We start from the raw sequence: 13,161 nt of genomic DNA on the forward strand, positions 1-13,161 counted from the left end.
GGGGAATTGGGTACCACCCAGTGCAGAACAGATTAATTTCATGGTGTTTTTCTGCATTTGCACAAATTGAAAATATGGGAATCTGTACTTTGTTCAAACTTCTTGAGTTAAATTTCTTCAATTAGTTTGGACACTCGGTATTTTCAAAAAGTCTCCAGATTTCTCAAAGTTCATTGAGGCCAGTTGGATGCACAAGCCTCTTTCCCTGCCTGTGCCCTGTTTCTGATGCAGAAGGATCTGTTTCTGTAACCTCTGTTCATCGCCAGTTTTCTCCACTTGGACATTACCCTTGTTTGCATGTTTCAGATGTTCCTACATTACATGTTATTGCAGGATGAAATGCTAGTCTCAGGGACTTAAAATTTTTGTTCACTCCTACCTCAAATACTTTTGGTGATTCATGTTGAAACTGGTGTTTAAAGAGACAGAACTGTGGCTTCAGGAATCTCTCATGGTTGTTTTGGGGAACCTGTGGCTTGATTAACAATTGTCAGTGACTCAGTGATGTAATAGAATTCAAACATGTTTAAATTTAGCCAAACTTATCCAGATATTTGGGGACTTCTTCTTTCCTTCCTTCTAGTGAGAGCTGACAAAAGTGTTCACCCCCCTCCACCCTTGTAGAAAATTGTCATGAAAACAATACCTTTCAAACCTGCTGAAAAATGGAAAACCCACAAATGGAAAACTCTGGGCCAGAAAGAATAGCTATAACAATAGTTTAGTGACTCAGATCTTCTTGAATCACATCTCCCTCTAGGGTCTAGATGTCCTTGGATGGGGTTAGGCTACCACTAAGTCAGTGTGGTTTTGTGTGGATTTTTTTTTTTCAGTTACTTTTTTCCACTTCAGTCAATTAAGATGGGACTTCATGTACTCTGCACTTGGCAGTCAGTTAAAACTATTCAGGTTAGGCACCCTCTGTGTTAATTAAATGACAGAGGAATCTTCCTGAGAGCATTTAAACTCACTTGTTTGAATATTTATTTTAAGATTGTTGTATCAGCTTCTGGTGTATCTCTGTCCAGTAATCAGGTAGGCTATTTACTTAATTTTATGTATTTACTTAATTTTATCAACTCGGCAGAAAAGAATTCTACATATGAAAAAGAAAGCAGTAGTATGTAAGACGTAGAAGAACAGATTATTTTTGTCTAAGATTGCTGTCATAATTTCTTTATATACTAAACTGAATAGATATAGCGATTAATGGGGGAATTAGTTTTTGTTTTCTGAGATGCAGAACACTCATTTGCAGGTACTTAGTTCTTGAGGGCTGACAATGCATCTTTAATACAGAAGGATAGTTTGCTAAATATCTGGTTGCCTAGTTCCATGCCTCTTCATTCCACTATAATTTGTCAAACTGCAGAGTATCTTGAACTTATTACTTGTTTTGTCCAAATAGGACTGAGTCCATGGTGTGATCAAGGCCAAAGCAGACGACAGTCTGAATTGGCTCCTGCTACCTGATGATATAAAACACTTGACTAGATCAGCCCTATGGTGCTTAGACTGAGTAAACACAGTTGGAATGACCTACATTTCATAAACATTTCAAAGGCTGTTCTGAAATTGGGAAGTAATTCTTCTGGTCTTGTTGCCTGCTCTTTTTAAAAGTTATTGCAATTACTCTGCTTTCCTTGTATTAATAGAGAGTGCAAAGGTAAAGGCACAGTTGTAGCTGGTTGGATTTTGTAGACTCCAGAAGCTGACTATCCTTTTCCTGTGTTTATTCCATAAAGGGGGGCTGATCTACAGCAGTAGAACAGCTTTTTCCAGAGACCATGCTTAACTCACATATACAACTTTTCCATTCTAGAACTAATTAGTTTTGGTTGAGTAACTCATCAACATTAAGTAACAATAAGAATCATATTTCCAGGAACACTTTCCTTGTTACGGAAAATTGGAATCAACTGTAGAAGTGTGGTTACTGAATCTAGTTACTTTTTACAGAGTATTTTTTTAAAGACTTAGGAAAGAGCTTCCTCTTACAATACAAAGTGTTTTAAATACAGCTAATTAGGTGTCTGGATTATAGCTGTAAAATTTTAGGCTTCTTTGAATGTAAAGTTTTATCGCACTCTGATTTTAATAGAGAGGTTTACACATATTCTGAAAGCCTTCCTAAGATAAGGGATAGTTCAGATAACAGAGGAAGATTTAAGAAATGTCTTCTCTGGAGTCTTTTAAGAACAAGTTAGATAAGTGTTGGCTCTGGGTGGACCTCTGAAAATCCTCCCAGTTTCACACTTGCTGTGAGCCATGTAATCTGTTTAGCCCATTTGTGTTACAGGGGCCTGCAGCCGGGTTCAGTTACAAAAGTTTTGTTTACGCTGACTGGGCTTCGATCTTCAATTTAGGGGTAGATTCTGTCACTGAAGAACTATAGACAGTGCCCCTGTCCCTGAAAACCAGCCCAGACCCAGTTTTTCATCATCTGAGCATCTGGCTAGTTTCTACCACCTGCTGCTGCCTCTGTACCATAGAGAAATGTCAGCCCTTCTCCTTTCCTACCTGTTTTCTTTTCACTCTCGGTGCCTGAGGATGCACACCTTCTCCTGGTTTTCACCTTCCTGACAGCTGCTTCTGCTTAGTCTCCTCCTTTTCTGAGCTACTGCTGACCTGCTTTCCAGGAGGATGCAAGGATCTACGTCTTAAGGTCTGAATTTTGGGGTGTTTGATTCTTCTTGGGCAAGTGATTTCTGCATACTCTCTTTTTGGTTTCTCTTGGGAATCTTTTGCTGCATTTCTGCTTTGATTTCACACTCTGTCCATTTACAGTCAGGCAAGACTCCAGTAAAATAAATTGATTTCCCCTGACGCACTGTGGGACATGTTTCTTTTGAATGGTGTCATGTTCTTTGTGACTTGTTTTTTCATTACTCAGAAAAGAAGGGAGAAAGGTGAAGACCTTAGGCTTTTATATTTCTCAGTTGTCTCCTTGCTTTTCATTTTAACTTTTACTTCTTGTCCTTCATCATTATACCACCCAAATGTGCTTAGGTCAAAACTAAATTCTTTGCCCCTTCAGTGTTTTACGTTCAGGCTTTGCTGTGGAATCCACAGCTCATCACATCGATCTCATGACAAGGGAAAGCAGATATTGAGGAACAAAAGAGCCTAATCACTCTTTTTTTTTTTTTCTCCTTCTAGCTTTGACTGTCTAGTGGTGTTAGTTTACTTACCAGTAGAATGTATACAAGATGAGAAGCTTATTGACCCATTGAGGCCTGCCCTTATTAACCCGGAAAAATCTAATCAACCAATCCATCACCACTGTGAACTAACAAGTTCAATTGGTGGCTGCGGCTTCTGGTTTCTTCCACAAACATGGATCCAAGTCTCCTTTGAACTGACCATTGTTATTTGCTTTCATTGCTGAGTGTGTTCATTTGTTGCTCACCTCAGCTGTGTGAAGGGTGGATAAATTTTGTCTGATCTGTGTGCTACAGCCTCTTGTTTAACTTTTCTTTGTGCTTTCTCCTTTATAACACCAACTTAACTAAATGAGCTTAGTGACATAAGCTTGCCACCTTCCTTTAGTGCACATGTACCAGTGTTCACAATGTCAGAGAAATAGTGTTCATTTCTTGACGATTTCAGTACCCATGGATATAAATCTTCACTGCAGAGTTAACCTGAGTTGACCACACTTGTGAATCCACTTTTAGCCTGGCAAGTGAGAGCAGCCACAGCAGTAGGCAGCACACAAGACGAGTACAATGACTTTATAGCAACTGTTTGTCTTGGGGTCTCAGTGGTAATCCACTCAAATTAGGACTGAACACTCACATTTGTGTTTGAGGCAGTCACCTGTGTTGTGCTCAGCCCATCAGCCATAATCCCAGGGAAGCTGTAGCTAAAAAAAACAGTAATTGTTCCTGGTTTCCTCCTGTTCATTTCACAATACCTGACACCTTCCTTCATTTACAGAGCCTGAAGGAACTGTATTTACTGGGAGAGGTTTTCCCTGACACAATGAACTAGAGTTCACTACCCAAGGAATGGTAGACAGTAGAGTTGTGTAGCTATAACTTTCTTACAGCTTTGTAAAACTTTCATGTGACAGTTGTTTCAGGAGAACAGTAGTGTAATTTGCCTTAAGTTGGGGATAATGTCGTGATAGACAGTAGGTCCTGTTGTTCTGACTGGCTGTATGGATGCACTGTGAAACACAGTCTGCGTTTCAGTTGCAGTTGAGGGGAATTTTGTTGGGAAGAGAGAAAAAACCCACATAATTGAAGACTAAAAGAAACAAGGCAAGAAAGAAACTGCAAATGTAGACCAGCAGTTTTACTGGGCATCCTAGGTTTCCAGTACTGCCCAGGAACAGTCACACTTTATCTGTACTCACATCTAGGCCAAATCTTTAGTTCATATGGAAAGGGCATAGCTGCCAAAGCAGCTGGGCTAAGAAGATCCAAGTAAGTATCCAACTGCCCAATTTTACTTTTGCTGGTTACTGCGCCTTGCATTTCATGTATTCCAGGCAATATGTTTCCTATTTGCATAACTGTTTATATTTTAAACAATCCTATCTCAGAGCAACAATGCGTATTTGGTTTTTAAATATTTGTTTTGATATGTTTCCCAATTTCTGGTCCTGGCACATCAAAATCAATAGAATACACTCTGGTTTTGGGAAGATGAAATCAGCCAGTGATGTAATCTTTGTAACTGATGTCTCTCTTTGCTTCATGGCTTGACTGAGTTTGCTTCTTTTATTTTCTCTCTCAGAAATTCAACAATAAGGGGCAGACAATAAAAGTTTGGGATTTTAGGCCCTCCCTGTGTTTTACATTTGTAAGACAATCATATAACTGACTTAGCTGGGATATAAATCAGTAAGAAAGAGAGATAAGAGAAACAACCACTAGACTCAATGTCTGTCAGTCAACAGAGATTTATGTATCTTTAATGTGGAAAGGAATTGTTACTTTAAAGAGCTGTTTTGAGAACATCCTATTTTAAATTCACTGCAAATGTTAGCCATACACTGTTATCAGGAATACCACTTATCCTGGCACAAGGGTGCTCCAGGTGCTGAAAAAATGGGTTTGGTTGGCATCCAGGATATAGTAAGACGAGCAAATTGTTCTCACTACTCAATGACTGTTTTGAATTTGATGTGTCACACACGTACCTTATCGTATTGTGGCATTAAAGTTTTGCTGCTGCAGGTCAGGTCCTGTGGGTTGTTGTTTTGTATTGTTGCCATTGACTTTACAGCTGATACTTGCAAACTTTTTGGTGAGCCCTGACAGAAAAGCTGAGAGAGTACAGAAAGTCCTGTCCAAAGCAAAACTTCAAGAAACTCAAAAGATATACCATTGTTGCCAGTGCTATTTTACACCTATTTAAACAAAGTATGTTTGGTCTCCTAATTTTTTACCTCTTTAAGCACTAAAGCCAGATGTTGGCAAATTTGGAATGACCAACCTCCTTTGTGGTAAACACAAAGTACAGGAAATTGTAGATTGACAATGATGGAAAAAATGTGCAACTGTATCCATAAAATAATATATTTCTCTTTTGATGGAGCAAGAGTAGAAATCATGATTATTTTTCTAATTAAAAGTTTTAAGTTACCTATTTCAGATAAATTAATTTAGGAAGCTCATTTTCACTTATTTTCAATTCCCTCCCACTGCTGGCATGCTGTAACATAGTGCTGTTAATATCAGTAAGGGTCCATCCTAAGACAGCAAGATCTTGTTGACTATTGAACCATTTACTTATGTAAGATTAGTTCTGCTATTGGAAACATGGACTTACTCTTTTGCTGGTTTCAGAAAACAGGCCCAGATCAAGACAGTGAAAGTAATAAAATATTTTTCTACTATAAATACATTATTTCCTTTGAAATATCGCTTCATTCAATTTTGTCATTTGTATTGTTTTGCCTCTACACACATGAAAAGCAGAACAATCTTTATGTTCCTGTAAGGAGTGAATATCATCCTCTTAGCAACACAGAAATTCTGTGATGCTTTAAGTGATGTTTTGGCCTAGGATTTTATGGGAAATGAGGGAAAAGAGCTAAAAATATTTAAGGAAAAACAACAGCAAACAAATAACACTTGGCAATACAGCTTTTCTAATTAGCTGGAAGTCAAAAGAACAGATGTCAAAGAGAACTTTTTTCTTTTCCTTTGTTCCTTTCCTTAAAAAAACCCTCAACTTCTAATGTACTCTTCAAAATCTTAAATGAAACAAAAGTAGTATTGAGGCCAAAAGTCAAGCAAACATCTTTGTTTAAATGTCTTAAGTTAGTGGAAAATATGAGACACTGTGAAGGGAAACCTGAATCGTAAGAGACCATATTAAGAATGGAAGTAATTGAGTGCAATGGGAGTGGAGGGACTGTTTATTGATGTCTGAGCACACACTGCTTGAGTAGATGTTGTTGTCATATGCTTGCATTATGCTTTTTTACTAGAAGCTCATCTATGAAAAATGCAAGCTAGTTATGTTGCTGTGACCCCAATAATGATTAAGGTAAACACTTTGAAAGTCATAGGTGAATGGCCACATGTGGCTTCTGTTGACTTAAGTGGAACCTCTGCAGGAGCTTCTGTGTTCAGTATTTGATTTGTCTTGTTTGTGGGAGTGTGGAATCTTGCCTGTTCTGCCTCATCTTTGTCTAGAGACCACACAAAAAAATACATTTTTAAAGAAGTGGCCAGAGAAAAAGCCACAGAAACATTGTATTCCAAAGTTGCAACAATATTCAAGGACAAGTTCAGAGATGATATGACAGATGGAAATGAAAGCAGGGAAAGGAATGTGGTCTGGAGACCAAATATGTTGTATAAATTTAGCCCACAGTGGAAATTTTAAGTTCAAGCAATCACACCAATCTCATAGTTCGTAAAACCTAGTTAAAACTCTTGTTAATATTGGAGTAGAGTTTGTATCAAAACACTGAATTTAGTCCTGGCAGCATTTTTCTGTAATGAAACAGGAAAAATATCTAGAAAATGAAATTCAGATTTATAGTTATATTTGACATTGACAAAAAACCCCCACTGCAGATTCGCTGATCCTTGTGGAAATCTGTGGAGTCTGAGTTCTTGTTAAATGGGATCCACAACAGCTCACATTCTCTCCTCCTCTACCCCCCTTTTGTTGTTGCCGGCTTTGAAAACAAATGCCTGCGCTATGGGGTCAAAAATCTTTTGAGTAGACCATATATACCACAGGTGTAACTCAAGAATGACTTTAGTATGCTTCCCAACCCTTCTCCATCTGCTCCTGGCACCTGATTTATTACAGCACACAGGTCAGACTTGTCTCTGGTGCCTGACTGGTCATAAACTCCTTTTTGTACAAGGAAGAGAGGAAAGTATTAGCACTCTATAAATCATAAAATGAAAGAAGACTTAGAGTAACAATATCACAGATTTTAGTCTGGCTTTGAAAATCCATGTTGGGCAGCAGAATTACAAGCACTCTGGCTGGAGAAATCTGAGGCCACCTTGGGTCTTGAGGTTTCCTGAACCTTGGTTAACTTCATTTGAATGTGGGATGCACACTCCACTGGGTGTTTTTCAGAAAGGAACAGAGGAAAGAGTGGAGTAATTGGAAATTACATTTCCTCTTCCGACGAGACCAACTGCTGTTGCAGTGTGTTTAGATAGCGAGGCTGCTCCCTCACAAATGGCTTTCAAGTTTCTAGTGACCCAAGCTGTCAACACTTCTCGAGGAGTTTAGGATGGGATTTTCTAAAGAACCCTGTATAGGACAAGCTCTGTTCCCCATAAGATTGGTGGTGATACTTCTATTGATTTTTATTGGAAATGCTTCTTCTTAGGTAGAAAAATCTTAGTGCCATTTTGGGTTTAGTGGACAAAATAGAGGTGTAAAACGCTGGCATTTCATCTCATGTTTCCTTCTGCTTTGGTGCTCTGGTGAGCTGTTTATTTTCAACTTTTTTTTCTCACTAGAGGAGTAACTGGGACTTTTTTTCTCAAGCTGTCATGACACAAGCTGAATAAATAGAGCTGCAGAGAGCTTTATCCTGAGCCTGTATTTTCACAGTATAGAAGAAAGCTGCAGACTTAAGATCAGATGCAAAGTGGAGGGAAGTCAGTGAAGGCATTTCTGTTGTTTTCACTTAAATTTGGATTGTGATGGTTCTTATAAAAAGTGAAAAGCTTCCTGTACAAAAATTCCACCAAAATAAGGTTTAGCTTTGCTTAGTATCAAACTTACCTTTAGTGTAGTAAAATTAGAAAATTATAGGTATTTTGAATGATAGAAAGGGGTCAAATCCAGCAGTTAATTAATTTTTCACTGCATCCTCATTTCTACTAAAGCCTGGAAGAATTGCACTACTGTTTCATGTGAAGTTTGAAGACCTGAGGGTGGATAACAAAATCAAGATGATGATATTTACCAATGCTCTGAGATTTGAGTGGATGCTATTAATTTTGTTTGTTGGATGGATGGTTACATTGTGCTCAAATAGCTGAACTGACTGACTGTACTCTTTTAAAAACAAACAAAACCGACCCAAAGCACAAGTTCTGGTATGTGGCTGAGAAACGATTTGATACTGTTTTATGCTCTTCTCTCTAAAAACATTGAGTAAGATTTTCAGACTGATGCTTTGCATGATGATAAATTATAGAGATGGGAAGCATTGCTCTTCAAGGCTGAAAAATGAGCTTGCAAATATCATATTGTGGTTCTGTGTGCACTGAGGCTCTGCCTTGGGAGGTGGAAGAGAAACTGCTCCTTCTAGCATCCTGTTATCCTCACCACAGCTTGTAAGAGTTTGTTCCAAACCCTGGCTATACTTGTGCAGCTCTGTTGAGAGTTTTTCTTCTGTCAATTTTGGTGATAAAATAGGAAATAGTGAATTTTGTCTCAGTAGCTTGTAGATGTGTTGAGTCTGAACTATTAACAAAACAGGGAAATAAATTTATAAACCCCTGTACTTGTAATAAGCAATTCAGAACCTTCCTGCTTTTACAGATGAAATCCTTTTCCAAGGATTTTTAGGTACTTCACTTGTCTGTGAAGGTTTGTCAGTATTGTTTTCTTTAAAGAAACTCTTTGTGCTGAATGGTGCAACTGTGTCCTCCGAAGGAGGATATGAAAGCCAGGGGCCCATCTGCATCAGCGAGTTGCAGTGATATGATATAGTATGATGAAGCACATGGTTTTAACTGTTGCAGTGAAGTTGTGGTAAAGGCTGTTCACTTGTAAGCCTGGGTGGTTTTTGGATTTTCTTGGTGTCCTAGACACAGAACCAAACCTGATGTACTTATAGTCAGTAAGCAAAACATCACCACCACTAAACCCCACTCTTCTAACTGTCCATTGTGTTCTGTTTCCTTAATCATGAGGTGAGGTAGAACAGGTTCCTTTTGTTTCATGCCTGGAATTTAGGCATTGGCTTCACTGGCAAGGGACAGCTTGTGAAGGCACCAGAATTGAGTGGCTTTCAGGTTAGGGTGTGTGCTCTCATCTAACTGAATTAAGACCCTTTTAAACTGCTACAACATAGTTGCAAGTGTTTATATAGGTTTTAACACAGATTTAGTTTAAATCAATACACCAGATCCCACAGGAAATGTGTTTTGGAAATTCTGCTAAAAATTTTCAAAGGAGGTATCCCCATGGTCAGTTTGCTACTTGCTGGAAATTATAAGCAGTTGGACCTCAAAAAAGTGAGGTGGGTACTGCAAGATCATGTGGAAGGACAGCTGAAATATATGAACAAATAAGGTTTTTCAATTCAGATGATGGAAAAATCTGTTTCACAGAAAATATCCATTTGGACAATGAGACTTAATTTTTACTGAATCGAGATATTTGATAGATTTTTTTTTTTAAGTGTTCACAAATATGTATCATAAAAACCCAAACAAGCAAAAACAAAACCCCCAAACCACCCAGAATATTTTGATTAGTTCACTCTTCTGTCTCTCCTGTTATACATAAAATTTCTGTGTGTACTTCCATTGCCCATGGGGAATTAGCTCCTCTGAGATGGAAAAAGAAACTTTGAGAGGCATGGAGATGCTGCATGTTTTATATTTGAGTAGCTCTGCAAAAGATATGCTAAGACATCTTAACTATATTGAGCATGTACTGGGTGGGATTGTGACACATGATCATGAGTTTAGGTAAGCTAGTGTGGACATGAGTAACAATGTTAAGTGTCTGGGAACAATGGAAAAAAGATTGCAGGGGAAAAGAAGCAAAAGCTGTGTTCTGACTAATCAGTTCATCAGCCGCTGCACTTTTGTGCCGTACAACCACACTCTTCCCAGGCATAGAGATTCTCACACGACATGAGATATGCCCAGGGTAATAAATCCTAGCAGTTACATTACATCAAAACAAGAGATAAATGCAGGTTTTATTCATCTTGCTGCACTCTGTAGTTTGCAGTTGTTCTGTGTCTTTTACTGCACAGCTTCTCACTTCCACCTTTCCCAGCCCCATCTCCCAGTTGACTGATTGGTACAGGTTTAAAGTGGTAATGAATATCTTTTTAGGTAAACTGTGTTATCTATTCAGGCTGCCAGAGAAATTGCACATATACATCCATGGAATAAATTGGCTAGCACATAGATTCCCTTGGCTATAAAGAAATATTCAATATCTCCTTGTCCTATTCCTTCTCATCTCATTTGGACACATGAGCTCAGTGATCTTTTTTTTTTCCCTTGTCTCTTAAGGAAAGCAGTACAGTGGCTGGGTCAGGCCGTGAACAATATCTGTGGAATCTGCAGCCTTTCACTCACACCGAGGGGAACTTGCAATGAGTCTAAAGTACTGTATGATGGTGTAATCACAGATGTTTCCCTGAAAACAGTTCTGTGCAGTAAACCCTTGTTGAATCTGACAAGGACATGAGGTCTCAGTTGTTCTGCTTTTTGGAAGAATTATGGGATACTTTTAATTTCAGGTTGAGGTGCAGTAAGTAACTTCTCTTTGCTGTGAAGTAATATCACGAGGTGCTTTTCTGCAGGAGCTGTGAGCAGTCTCATTAGCTTTTTCAATGGCTGTCCTGACTCCTTGTGGCCACTAAAGACACTTGTCATGCATAGACTAATTTTTCAGAGGACAGTAGCTTTTTTTTTATTCAACAATACTGTATTGGTGAATGTTTGTTGTACTCAATTAAAATTGGTCACTCCTTATTTTTCAGTTTTGTAGAGGTCTCCACTTACCTAACTAGAGAGCTCTGTGAGTTAGGAGGTGACTCGTTGATCTTTATTAATGCTGAACTGTTGTTCACTGTAAAAGCATTCAGGGCAAACTAGAAAGTGCTATTATAAGTGTTCTTTGCTATTGCTATAAGTGTTCTTACCTCTCCTGTATGGTCATTACACCTCACACAGCTATAGTGGAAGCAGGTACAGCAGAATGAAGATGAAGAGAATATAAGATTTTTTGTTTGGAAAGCTCTGTCATATAAGGATGTAGTGAAAACCACCCAAGTTTTGCATTCTTGAGTCTTCATTTTGTGTTAGTTTTAATTTTTTGGTTACTGGATTGTTTAGCAAGACTGAAATTTGACAGGAGGGAAATATTCCTTTCTCTATGTAATGCTGATGCTTGCTTTTCCTTCCTTTACTGGATTCATTTGTAGTGGTAGGTGGTTTATTTTCTTTTCTTTTGGCTTCTTGCCTGTACAAAAATAGACTACAAATATCCTGACAGATAAAGTTACCCAAAAGCAGCATCAGCAACAGGCACTGCTCAACAGTAATTGAAAATTGTTAACGTAGCTACAGAGAGAGGATTTCTGAGCACTTCCAACATCTCAAAGTTGCCTATACTACTTTGGATGTGCTTAAGAGATCTTTTGGGAGTAGCTAGGAGCAAAAGGAAACAAAGGAGATCTTGGCCAGGTTCATATAGTTAAATCTAAGATTTAGCAATGTAGGGAGGTCAGCCCAGTTTTGTTTCTAGAGTAATGTGTTTTTTTCCTGACTGTTGTAACTAGTTCTGGATAAAAATATAGCACACAAAAGCTGCTGATGGTGGTAAATTATTTGTGTACCTATAATAGAATTTGCTGTTATCTTACCTTCCCCAGGTGTATTTACATAAAACGACAGTCTTTTAATATACTCTCACTTGTGACTTTCTCCTCCTTCCTCAGAGAGGCTGAATATAGCAATTCACAATATAGCAATACAGAATTCAGCTTACATTTGGCATTTTTCTCTTTTTTTTTTTATGGTTGTGATTTGTAAACTAAATAGCATCCTCATAGCCATTCTTTTTATGCAGACTTTCTGAATGTGAAATTTTAATTGCCACAGGTGAATACTTCCTAGCCCACTTCTACTGGATTCTGGTGAGGTCCTACTTCATACATAGAAATATATGAACTATTACAACAAACATGGTACGGTAGAAATTATCCCATTAACAATTAGTATTTTAAATTTGCAGCTCAAATTTCAGCTGTTGCTAGAATCAAATGAAGGTCTTGTGGTTATTTCTGTAATAATGTAAAAGAATTTCTGGCTTTTCCCTCCAAAGTGATTTCTTTTTGTGGTCTGACATGTGACTCTTGGACTATGTCAAGAGAGGGTGGCAATGAACAGTAGTGACAGAATTCCAAAGGAACTTTGTCATAGCTGTCCAGGAACTAACACCTGGGACTCGGATATAGTGTTCAGTCACTTCTGTGAGAGAAAGCACTGGTGCTGCTGGGTAGCAGTATTGCAGTAGTCTGTAGGTTTATGTATCTGCAGGTGTACAGATGACCTCTAAGAAATTAAAGATGGTACATGGGCCAGATTCCAGCCTGTGGAAATCCTTCTTAGGACAGTTACTCTACAGTGTTATAGCAGATGAATGTTTATAAATCTCTCAGGAGGAAAGCAGGTGTTGGTGTTTGTCTTCTGTCCTGCAGAGAAGGGAGTAAGTGGAGTGTCGCGGCTTCCCCCTCTGCTGCCCAGCTCTGCTTGTGAACTGCCCCACATTCTCAAGGAATAATGAACAAACAAAATGTGACAAAAGAAAACCATATGCAGCACCTCCATATGAACACATCAAACCATATTCACATTCTGACTATAGGGAAAGGAGAAAAGCTATTTTCTTGTGCCCACTAATTGGTTGAGAGGAACTTAACTAAAAATGGTTAAATGGGATTGCTGGGAATAGTATAGGTGGGGG

Source organism: Neopelma chrysocephalum, unplaced genomic scaffold (genome assembly GCF_003984885.1).
Source record: "Neopelma chrysocephalum unplaced genomic scaffold, ASM398488v2 Primary Assembly neopelma1_70, whole genome shotgun sequence".
Lineage (NCBI taxonomy): Eukaryota > Metazoa > Chordata > Aves > Passeriformes > Pipridae > Neopelma > Neopelma chrysocephalum.